The sequence below is a fragment of the Budorcas taxicolor genome, chromosome 18, assembly GCF_023091745.1.
Source record: "Budorcas taxicolor isolate Tak-1 chromosome 18, Takin1.1, whole genome shotgun sequence".
NCBI classification, from domain to species: domain Eukaryota; kingdom Metazoa; phylum Chordata; class Mammalia; order Artiodactyla; family Bovidae; genus Budorcas; species Budorcas taxicolor.
In genome coordinates this window covers 54,706,190-54,717,292 of record NC_068927.1, presented here as the reverse complement: position 1 = coordinate 54,717,292, position 11,103 = coordinate 54,706,190, and positions in this window count along the sequence as shown.

Below are 11,103 nucleotides of genomic sequence, written 5' to 3'. Positions count from 1 at the left end.
TGCCAAGCCAGGCAGCCCTGAGAGTTGGTTTGAGAGTGGCTCCCTGGGCACTGCGGCTGTGGTCAGCTCTAAGGCCTTGTTGGCAGGCTGAGATTTCAGGGCCTGACAACCCTATGGACTTAGGAGAGCTGAGACCCACCTCTGCCCCATCCATCTCCCCCTCCCTCATGGAGACCACCTCCACTTTTCCTCCAGCCCAAAGCAGGGACCCTAGTGCCCTGGTTCCATCATCAGCATCTCTGGGGGAGGGGCACCCCCTGCCCACCGTCTCCCCCAATTGTCCCCCTCACAGGTCTTCCAGACCCTTCTCTTCTCCATGGCTTTGGGGGAATCCGGCCTCCTCGTCTCTCTCCCAAAAAAGGAGAGGAGAAAAGCCAGAGACAATTCCTACCCCTAAAGCCTGGAAGACCCCTGCCCCTTGCTAGAGAGCCACCCCCAAATCAAAATGTGAAAATCCCTAGAAAGCAATAGCCTTCAAGGTACTTTGCACTGAATTTCCCACCACAGCCCTGATGGGAGGCTGTAGCTTGGGCACTAGGGTGACTTTTTCCATGCCCTCTTCATCTCCAGGGTAGGGGGCAGGCCCCATTTCCCCATCCTTCACCTCCCATCGCTGCTGCCGTCACCCCTAATCTCCAGACTAAACCCGGATGGAGATTTGAGTGCCAAAACAATTCTTGATGTAACCTTGTACATATCTTCTGCAGTTGGGGGCTCTTGGGGTAGGAGGTGGAGGTGGTCCTACGGGCCACTGCTCCCCTCCACCTCTCAAAAGACCTTACAGTATTTCACAGCATCTCCACCCACATGTGGAGACTGCAGTATTGAGCTGGAATATCCCCCCTCTACAACTCCCCAGGCCCCCATAAGCAGGGGAAGGAGCCAGGAAGAGGTGAAGTAAGGTCTGGGAGTGGGGAGGTGGGATTTGAAAGCACTCATTTGCATATCATTTGCATCCTCAGCTGCCCTTCTAGTTTGTCAGATGCTTTCTGTAGACCTATTTCTGGGTCCCAATCAGTGGGATCCAGTACTCCTCTCACACAGACACATCTCTGGAGGCTGGGCCTCCTGAAAAGTGTTCCCTTGGGGTGTCTGTGTGACAGTCCCCTCCCTATTCACATTTTTCGGGGACCCCCACCCCGCCAGCCAGGGCTATCTGAAAGGTAGTTTGCTAGCTCAGTCAGCTAGTTCACTCACTGTGTTGGTGAGTGGAGAGCCACACACCTTTCCCCATTTTACCACTCCACTGTCTTCCCCATCCCTGGAAAGTCCCTTCTGCAATCTGACCTCAATCTTTTGTGCTGCAGTTTGTCCAGAGGGGACGCAGATGTGGGGTCATCGATGGGGAATCATTGAAAAACCCATCACCTCTCCCCCCCCCCGCCCACCTTCCCTATTAGCCAATCAGATCTGAGAGACTCTGAGTGGCCTCCCTGCACCCTGCTCTTCAGCACCCAGCAGGTGCTTAGTAAGTGTTTGCTGCATTGAATTGTTTCCTTGTTCTTTCCTATTTGCCCTCCAGCCCCCAACACCCACCCCATCTCAGCATTTTCCTTCCTCTCTGGTTCCCTAAGACTTTCACTTTCTCTCCCCGTGGTTCCCATTGTTACCTGTCCTGTCTCTATCTTTGTCTATGTCTGTCTTTTTCCTCAACTCTCAAACCTCTTCCTTTCCTCTGTTTCTCATCAATTAAAAAAAAGTGCCAAACTTCCTTGGAACTGAGCCGCTCTGGGGGGAGGGAACCTCAGATAGAGGAGAGGAAATGGGACCATCTCTCTTTGAGGAGGCCCCTAAGAGGCATTGAAAAAAAGACTGTGGGACACTTAGCTCAACTGGGTCTCCCTTCCTCACCCCTCCCACCCCCAAGTTTTCTTAGGATCTTTTGTAAGAAAAAACAAAAGAGAAAAAAAAAACTTCCCCTTCATTTAACTCCTAATCTTTTGGATTCCCCCAATTTCCACCAGCCGGGGAGAACCCCACTCACCTCCTTCAGGCAAATCTGTAGAAATTGGGGAGGGGGAGACAAGCTGAACCCCTCCTCTGCTGGCCTGAGGGATGGTGCCAACTGGATTTGAGAGAAGGACTTCAAAGCACTTAAGACAAGAAGGGGTTCAATGTGCCAAATTCACCTCCTTCATCCCCCGTCCCAGGGGGCTCTGAGCCAACCTGCCCCAGCTTTCTTTCACCCTGTCCCGGCCATCTCTGCATGGGCAAGGAGGCTTCACTGCAATAATTATTAAGGGATCAGAAGGCAAAGATCGTGCCATCTTTATCTGCCCTAATGCCTTGTAGGTGGGAATTATAGGTAGCCCAAATGGAGTTTGCTAAGAGTCGACTTAATAGACAGTGGGGGACTTATACTCAGAAGAATACGGTACCACTTTTCTCAGAGTGGTATTTCTTCTACCCCTTCCGAACCTGAAATCACTCAACATCCCCTTGTTCTGTTTCTGCTGCCTGTTCCTCCATCCCTCTCCCTCCTGATTTTGTTTCTGATTGGTGGTCTGCTGGTTTGGAAAGTGAGAGGATTCCCCCGCGCTGAGTATTGCTCTTTTCAGTACCAGGAATAGAGGCTGTGATAGACTGAACGGTGGAAAAAGGTGTTAACTAAGAGTGGCGATGAGTTTGGCATTTGGGGCGTCCAGGCTGCTGATTTGGGTGAACACCGATCACCAGAGTCAGGCAGGCTTTCGCTGCTGGCCACGCACCTGCCCGCCCTGCTGTCAGGAACCCCAAAAGCTAGTTGTCTCGAAAACCCGAACTGGATGTTATGGTGGGGAGAACCGGAGCGCGATGCCCGAATTGGGGCGCTGCAGGGCCGGGGAGGCTGGTCTTGGCTCTCGTGGAGTCGCGACAGCCAGCCCTGCTATCGCGATTCCGCTCCACTGCAGTCAGCCGCCTGGACGCCGTAGTGGGGGGGTGGGGGTTCTCTGCGCGGTGCCGCTGCAGGTGTGTGTATGGGGTCAGTGCCCTCTGCCCCTTGCGTGGGGAATTGCTGGGTGGCAGGGAGGGAGTTGGGGACAGTCTCGGTGGGGGTGGGGGTGGTGAAGGCTGCTGGTTTTTAACCCCTTCTCAGGCAGTCCAGGACACTTTTCTCCCAGAGATAACTGCGGGGGGAACCTCCTTACCCCCTCCCCTCCCCTTTCTCCTCCCCTCCCCACCCCCAAAACCACCAACCTCTCATCTTCTAAGTGACTCCATCACCACCGGCCACCGGGACCTGCGGCTTCATTGCTCCAGCCCGCCCCACTCGACCGTCAGACTCGCTCATCGAACTCTTTTTGATTAACCCTTTCTGTGTTCATCCCACGGAAAACTGTGTGTCCGGCGGGGGGTAGGGGGGAGGCGAGGGGCAATGGCTACCTTTCCTCCATCTCCTCCCACCGCCCTTGCCACCCCACCCGCACCCCATCCCGTGCCCCACCCCCATCCCTCACCCCTAGGGTCCTCCCCAGCCTGGGGATAGAGACCCTTTATAAATACTATGCTGTTTGGCTTGGTCCCTTTCAAAGGCAGGGTCGGGGCGCGGCTGCCTCCGAATGGAGAGCTTACTCTGGCCCCACCGCTTTCTGTGGCCCCCTCGGCTCCCCACCCCTTCATTGTAAATAGTCACTTTTGTACTGGTTTGAGCCAGGGGACGTGGGGAGTCATTTTTTTTCTTTGTGTTGGCATCTCAGGCCACTGGAGGCATGGCCCACATCCCAGTTTGATTTGGGAGAATCCCAAGATGTGCCCCCTCACCTGCCCCCAGTGCTGAGGATTTCAGTATATCAGTATTAACTCCTAAAGGGATGGGGTGCACAAATCACCTGGCAGGGAGGTGGGAGAGGTGTGGAAAGGATGACTCAGTTTTCCCCATCTATGAAGTGGGCTCATCCTCTTAAGTCCAGTAAGGAGTCTGCATGAAATACTGGTGGAGTCAGAGGAATTAGAATCTCTTTCCCCTTTCTCTGGGACAGATAGGGGAGGAGAAGACTGGGGATGGGGTAGGACTATCTTTGGAGAGCTGATTGCTAAATCCTTGTTAGGACCTCTAGCTTCTCCCAGGCTTGTTCTCTGTCTTGGAAAGTGGGGGGAACTGGAGGACCTCTAAGGCTCCTGGGATAACCCCAATCCTTAGATTCAAAGCCTGAAGCCCAGGGTTGGTCCCCTGCCTGCTGCCCAATTCCCACATTCCACTTCTTGGGTCCAGACCATCTGCCATGTGGCCATGCCTCCAGTGCCTCCATTCAACCCCTTCTAACTGATTCCTTCCATCCTCTGCGACCAGAGACGCCGCCCACCCCCCAACCCACCACCCACCTTCAGAAGCTCCTGGCTGGAGCCCACTGCCCTCCCTCTCCCCTCCCCCCATTGCCATGCCTGGGCCATGCCCACCCCCCACCTCCCCACCCACCCGCCCAGTGTCCGTCGTGTGACCTAGTGCACCATGTATTAGCTTCCATGGCCCCACCCCAGCCCCCACCACACCCCCTTCCCCCACCCTTGCTCCCTCGGCGACTTCACCTTTTTTTGCCGCGATAAACGCCATCTCAGCATCTGTGTCTAATGTTGTCTTTTTTGCTTGACATCACACACTCCTTCTTAACCCATCCCCTTCCCTCTCCCTCCTACCCCCACCACCCTCATCCTGAATTCTTTCCCCCAGGGCTCTGGGCATCTAGGGGAGGCGGGTGGGGGGACCCCTGAAGATGGGCCCCAGAGGGGGGAGGGGAGGGACGGATTGTTCTCTCTGGACTGGGTGAGCCCCCAGAGCAAGTGTGTCTGAAGAGAGCCAGTGATACAGGTTTAGCTCCCAGGACCTCAGTGTCCAATCAGGATTAACATCACCACCACCACCAACAACAACACACACACACTCACTCACACACATACAGCATGGCAAAGGTACAACCCCAAGTAAGACTCAGGAGAGCCCAGGGTTAAGGTTTTGGAGTCAGGTGAGTTTAGATCCCAGTGCTACTATGTCACTTTGGGACTTTGATGTGCTGAACCTCCATTTAACATTTCTTAAAAATATTATTTCTAGTAGTTTATGCTAGGATTCACTAAAAAAAAAAAAATTACTGAGCATCTACTGTGAGAAAGGCACTGTTCTAGGTGCTGAAGATAAAACAATTAGCAGAAGAGACTCAAATAGCTCTGCCTTCCTGGAGCAGACTTACTGCTGGGACCTGGGATTCTTCCTTAGCCCGGAGCCTGGCACATGGGACTGCAAACAATTCAGGAGTTGCAAACCGTCAGCCTGCAGGCAGGTCTGGTGCACACATCACCTCATTCGGCCTGAAGAGGATTTCCTGTGAATGTGGTGCCAGCATCTAAACCTTGGGAGACTTCTCCTGCAGATGGGCCCCTCTTGAGAAATCAGATGTGGTCTGAGTGTTGACTGTCACCTGGTCATGATGGGCAGTGAGGCAGTCACCCCCACATCTGGGCCAGGTGGTCTCAGCCCCCTTACTGCTCATTTGTGTCCCACGCCTGGCCCCTGGATGCATTTTTGCTTGCAACCCATGTTGTAAATGTTTAATGCTAACATCCTTACATCTTGGAGGTGTCAGAGATGCCTCTTGGCAGGTGATGATGTGCTGGGCAAGAGGAAAGATGAAGTTTGAGGCGGAGAGACAAAGAGATGGGTTTAGGGGCTTCCCAGGTGGCGCAGTGATAAAGAGTCCACCTGCCAATGCAGGAGATGCTAGAGACCTGGGTTCCACCTGAGTCAGGAAGATTCCCTGGAGTAGTAAATGGCAACCCACTCCAGTATTCTTGCCTGAAGAATCCCATAGACAGAGGAGCCTGGCAGGCTACAGTCCATGGGGCTGCAGAGAGTCAGACATGACTGAGCTCACACACACGCTGTAATTGTGGTGTGACCAACCAGGGCACCTCACTTCCTCTCTCTCGGTCTCCATCTCCACATCTGGAAAACACCTAATCAAGCTGTACTTACCTTCTGGAATACTCCAGAAAGACTCCAAAAGCAAATCACTTCATAGGACCTGATACATGGTACTTAGCACATCATATTCACTGGATCATCCCTTCCAGCTGAAAAATAACAATAGAAATGATTCTAGAGGAGGGCAGAAACCAAGAGACAGGATGGGAGGAAAAAGGAGAGTGAGGCTAGGACAAAGTAAGAGACATCCACGGGGATGAGGAGCAAGGCAGACATGGAGAGTCATCCTCAACTGCTTGGGGTGTGTTTTTTCATTCACTCATTCATTAATTCATTCAACAGACATTTATTGAGCACCTACTATGTTCTCAGTCCTGGGGACATGGCAATGACTGCTGTAAGTCATAGCTCTTGTGTGCACAGGCTGAGCATCATATCCCCAACTCAGCACGTAGTATAGATGCTCAAAAGTCTCTGGTCCCTTGTGCCACAGGCACTTCTGATCCTGGCCTCTGACCCTCCAGGATTATCTGATATTAAGAAATATCACCAAGCCAGGCCCATTTTCAGGAAAAGTAAAGGAATGTTCCACCAGTAACCTGGAAACTTGGAAGGGCTGAGGGGCTGGGGGGTTGAGGAGGTGGAGTTTGATCTCAGTTCTGCTGTGTGACTTGGAAAAACTTCCATGGCCTCTCTGGTCCAGGAGATGGAAAAGAAAGGAGATGAAATCAGGATGCAGGTGAGTAAGGGGGCATCCCTAACTTCCCCAAAGGTTCTAGATCTTCTCCTCTGGTAGGGGAGGGGTAGAATTGAGGGGAGGAACCTCGATGAGAAGAGAGATGAAGAAAGAAAATGGAGGAGTTGCCTGGAGAGGAGAGATGGCCCTAGAGACGGGGCTGGGGTGGGAGGATGGAGGGAGGAGGGGGCCTGGGTGGGGATGTGGGGGAGAGGTGTCAGGGTGGCTCTGAGGGGCCATTACAAGGTCATTAAGCGTGAATGGTGGCAGAGAGGGAGACCAAGGGCAAACCGGAAGCACAAACAAGGCAGAAACAGATATGGAGACAGAGTTGCCAGACGTAGCAAATAAGAATCTTGTATGTCCAGTGAGATTTAAACTTCAAATAAAACAAATTAATTTTCCTAAGTGTAAGTACATCCCATGCCATATTGGGGCCATCCATCTTAAAATATTAGTTCAAAGGACTTCCCGGGTGGTCCAGTGCGCTTCCACTACAGGAGGCATAGGTTTGAGCCTTGGTCAGGGAACTAAGATTCCACATTGCAGTGTGGCCAAGTTAATTAAGTCAGAAGGGTTTTTTAAATATATTAGGTTAAGTGTCACTGGGCATCTTGTATTTTATCTGGCAACCCTAGAGGGAGGAGAACAGAGAGAGATCTGAGTAACCACAATAAAACCAGAGAGAGTCAGAGGAGCTGGGTCATCCAAGCTCTGGAATCCTAAATCCAGCAAGCCTGGCTCGCTGCCTCTCTCTGCCCCTGGGTCTCCATCTCTGTGTCTCACTATCCTTAACTCTGTCTCTAAGGCCCCCTCTTTTTCCCAAAGCCTCCCTCTCTTCAAGCCTCCCTCTGATGCCTCCACTCCTCTTAGTTCTTCAGCTTTCCACTACCCTCAGGAATCTGCCTCAGACATCAAAAGTGGTTACGTCGGTATTGTCACCCTTTCCCAAGTCATCAGGGGATTGGTCTTTCAGGGTAAGACCAGAGGGACAAGTGACAGACGTGAGGACTGCATCTGGGGTCACTACTCCTGCCTCGGGCAGGGTTGTTGAACTTGGGGCTGGGTCTAGGCTTTGGGAAAAGAGACCTTCTGTGAAAAGAATGCTCCATCATTCTTCTGGGAAACTTGGGGTGGGGGGAGGGCCTTGGGGATTCTGACAAATCAGAGACCTCCCTCTCCAGCACCCTCTCCATCCTCCTGCCTCCAGCTGTCATGCCTTCCCACGTTTAGTCGTTAACGGGTCCTCTCTACCAACACTCCCACGCCAGCATTCAGGGAAGGTCTCTGTCACTTTTTGCTCCCTTGTCCTTGTCTCTGCTTATGCTCCTTTCTGCCTCAGTTTACCTTCAGTATTTCTCTGGATGTCTGTCTCACTCAGCACATCTTCCTCCTTGCCATCGCTCTTTCTTTTTTCCTTTTCATTTCATCCCATCATATGCCTGAAAGGTCTGTCTCTCTTCTAGTGTCTGCTAGAAGATGAGGTCTCTGCGTGCCTCTCTGATCACTTTTCCTGTTTCTGCCTGTGTCTGACTCTCTTTCTACCTTGTGTCTGTACCTGTTATTGCTCAGTGACAGCCAAAAAATCCAGCAGAAAGAGGATTATTAGGTGGCTCAGATGATGAAGAATTCGCCTGCAATTCAGGAGACCTGAGTTCGATCTCTGGGTTGGAAAGATCCCCTGGAGGAGGGCATGGTAACCCACTCCAGTATTCTTGCCTGGAGAACCCCCATGGACAGAGGAGCCTGGCAGGCTACAATCCGTGGGGTCGCAAAGAGTCGGACACCACCGAGCAACTAAGTACACACACACAAGGGACCCAGGCAGGACCTGGCAGAAGAAACAGCTTCCAGGCAGGAACTGCTCTCCTCTCCGCGATCAGGAAGCCGGCCACTGGCCCCGCAACCATACCAGCTCTCCGAGACATACACTCCAAGGCTTGGGCCTCGTGGCTGCCTTTCACGCCACTTACCTTGGTTGGAAATTCAAGCTTCCCGCGAAGGCATCTGATTGGTGAAACCTAAACCTCCGTCCGGAACGCCCAACCACATGGCATTCTGGGAAATGTAGTTTTTAGCTTGCCAGCCTTTGCAATCCCGAGAAAACGCGTTATGTACGTTATGTATGTTAGTCGCTCTATTGTGTCCGACTGTTTACGACCCCATGGACTGTAGCCCGCCAGGCTCCTACGTCCATGGAATTCTTGAGGCAAGAATACTGAAGTGAGTGCGGAAAAAAAAAAGAATACTGGTATAGGTAGCCATTGCCTTCTCCGGGGGAATTTCCCAAGACCGGGATCGAACCCAGGTCTCCTACATTGCAGGCAGATTATTAACAGCAGAATGAAACAGCTAAAACTAAGTGGAAAAGATGTTGAGGGGGTCCACTGACTCCCCATCATTGCATCCACTCTCTCTGACCATCTCTGTTCCTATGTGTATGTGTTTCTAACATTCAGTCTTTCTGTCTCTTATCTGGTTTTTGTGTTTGGGTGTTTGTTGCTTCTTTTACACCGTCTGACTTTATTTCAGCCTGTTCTCTGTTCTCTTTCTTCATTGCTGGTTTCCCCGCCTCCCCTTCACCTCTTTCCCCCGTTCCAGCTCCAGTTTAAGGGAGTTTCTCTCTTGACCCACACACCATGTAAGTTGAAGTGGAGGCTCAGAACTATAGGGAGGGATAATATGGGTGCCCTCCCCTCCCCAGTTCAAAAGACAAGCCAGAAAGAGGACCCAAGTTATGGAATTTCTCAGCTGCTCTCCCTGCAGGTGGGAAAAAATCCAGCCCCCAGGCAGGCAAAGTGAACTGAAAGAGTTTGGTGGTCAATTCCCAGCCGGGTTGGTTGCAGGGGTATGGGAACCCAGCCTGGTCTTCAGTGGGTCATATGTAACTAACAACTCAACCTGCTTCCTGGAAACTGTGGCGACCTCCACCTTCTACCTTTTCCCTGTTCTTACCCAATGATCTTAGAACTGCAGGGAAATGGAGCTACATCCTTTTCAGGAGGCACACGGTCATTCCAGAAACATTCAATCGGTACCTACTATCCACCAGACATGGGGCAATAAGAAGACATAACAAATTTCCCTATCCTGAGGATCTTGCACTTTATTGGGGGAAATTGACAATAAGAAGGATAAATAACCAAATTATACAGTACACGAGATGATGACACATGTCATAAAGAAAAATGAGGCAGAGAAGGGAAATAGAAAGTGCTGGAAGGGAGGGACACTGTGATTTTCAATAAGGTGAATAGAAAGGCTTTATGGAAAATGCAACATGTGATCAAAGACCTGAAGGAGGGGTGGGAGCAGGTCTGTGGCTATCTGGGAATAGAGCATTCCAGGCAGCAGGAGCAGCAAGTGCAAAGGTCCTGGGGTAGGATGTGCTTAGAGAAGGTGTGGAATAGCAGGGAGGCAAGAGTGGCTGGGACAGAGTGAGCAAGGGGAGGGTGGAAGGACATAAGGTCAGAGAGGAGACAAAGGGGGCCGTGTTATTTAGGGTCTTGTGGGTCAAGTGCAAGACTTTGACTCCTAGTGAGAAGGAAGCCGTGGGAGGATTCCGGAGGGATGTGAGCTGACTCAGGTTTTAACAGGATCACTCAGACCATCATGTGGGAAAATTCTGCAGGGAATGGGGAGTAAGAGAGTAAAATAAACAGGAGAAGCCCAGTGAGAAAGTGACTGCTATAGTCCAAGTGGCTGGACAAAATGCCAGCTCTGGAGATGGAGAGGAATAGTTGGATGGCACATTCATACATGCTCAGTCACTCAGTCATGTCCAACAATTTGCAAAACGATGGACTGTAACCCACCAGGCTCTCTGTCCATGGAATTTTCCAGGCAAGAATACTGGAGCAGGTTGCCATTTCCTACTGCAGGGGATCTTCCCAACCCAGGGATCGAATCCACATCTCCTCTATTGCAGGCGGATTTTTATCACTGAGCCACCGTGGAAGCCCAGTTGGATATTGATAGAATTTGAAAGTAGCACTGACAGCATTTACTGGTAGACTGGATGTGGGGAGTGAAAGAAAAAGAAGTCAGGGAGGACTCCAAGTCACATAAAGTGCTTAGGATCGGAGTTCCAGTTAGGGTGAGGAATATTAATGTGTCAGGCTAAAGCCTAAGGTTAAGGATCAGTAGCAATCAATATCAGAGAAGGCAATGGCACCCCACTCCAGTACTGTTGCCTGGAAAATCCCATGGACGGAGGAGCCTCGTGGGCTGCAGTCCATGGGGTCACTAAGACTCGGACACAACTGAGTGATTTCACTTTCACTTTCATGCATTGGAGAAGGAAATGGCAACCACTCCAGTGTTCTTGCCTGGAGAATCCCAGGGACGGGGGAGCCTGGTGGGCTGCTGTCTGTGGGGTCGCACAGAGTCGGACACGACTGAAGCGACTTAGCAGCAGCAGCAATCAATATCGGTGGTTTGGTTGGGGTTGAAAACAGGGTTAAGACTCAGG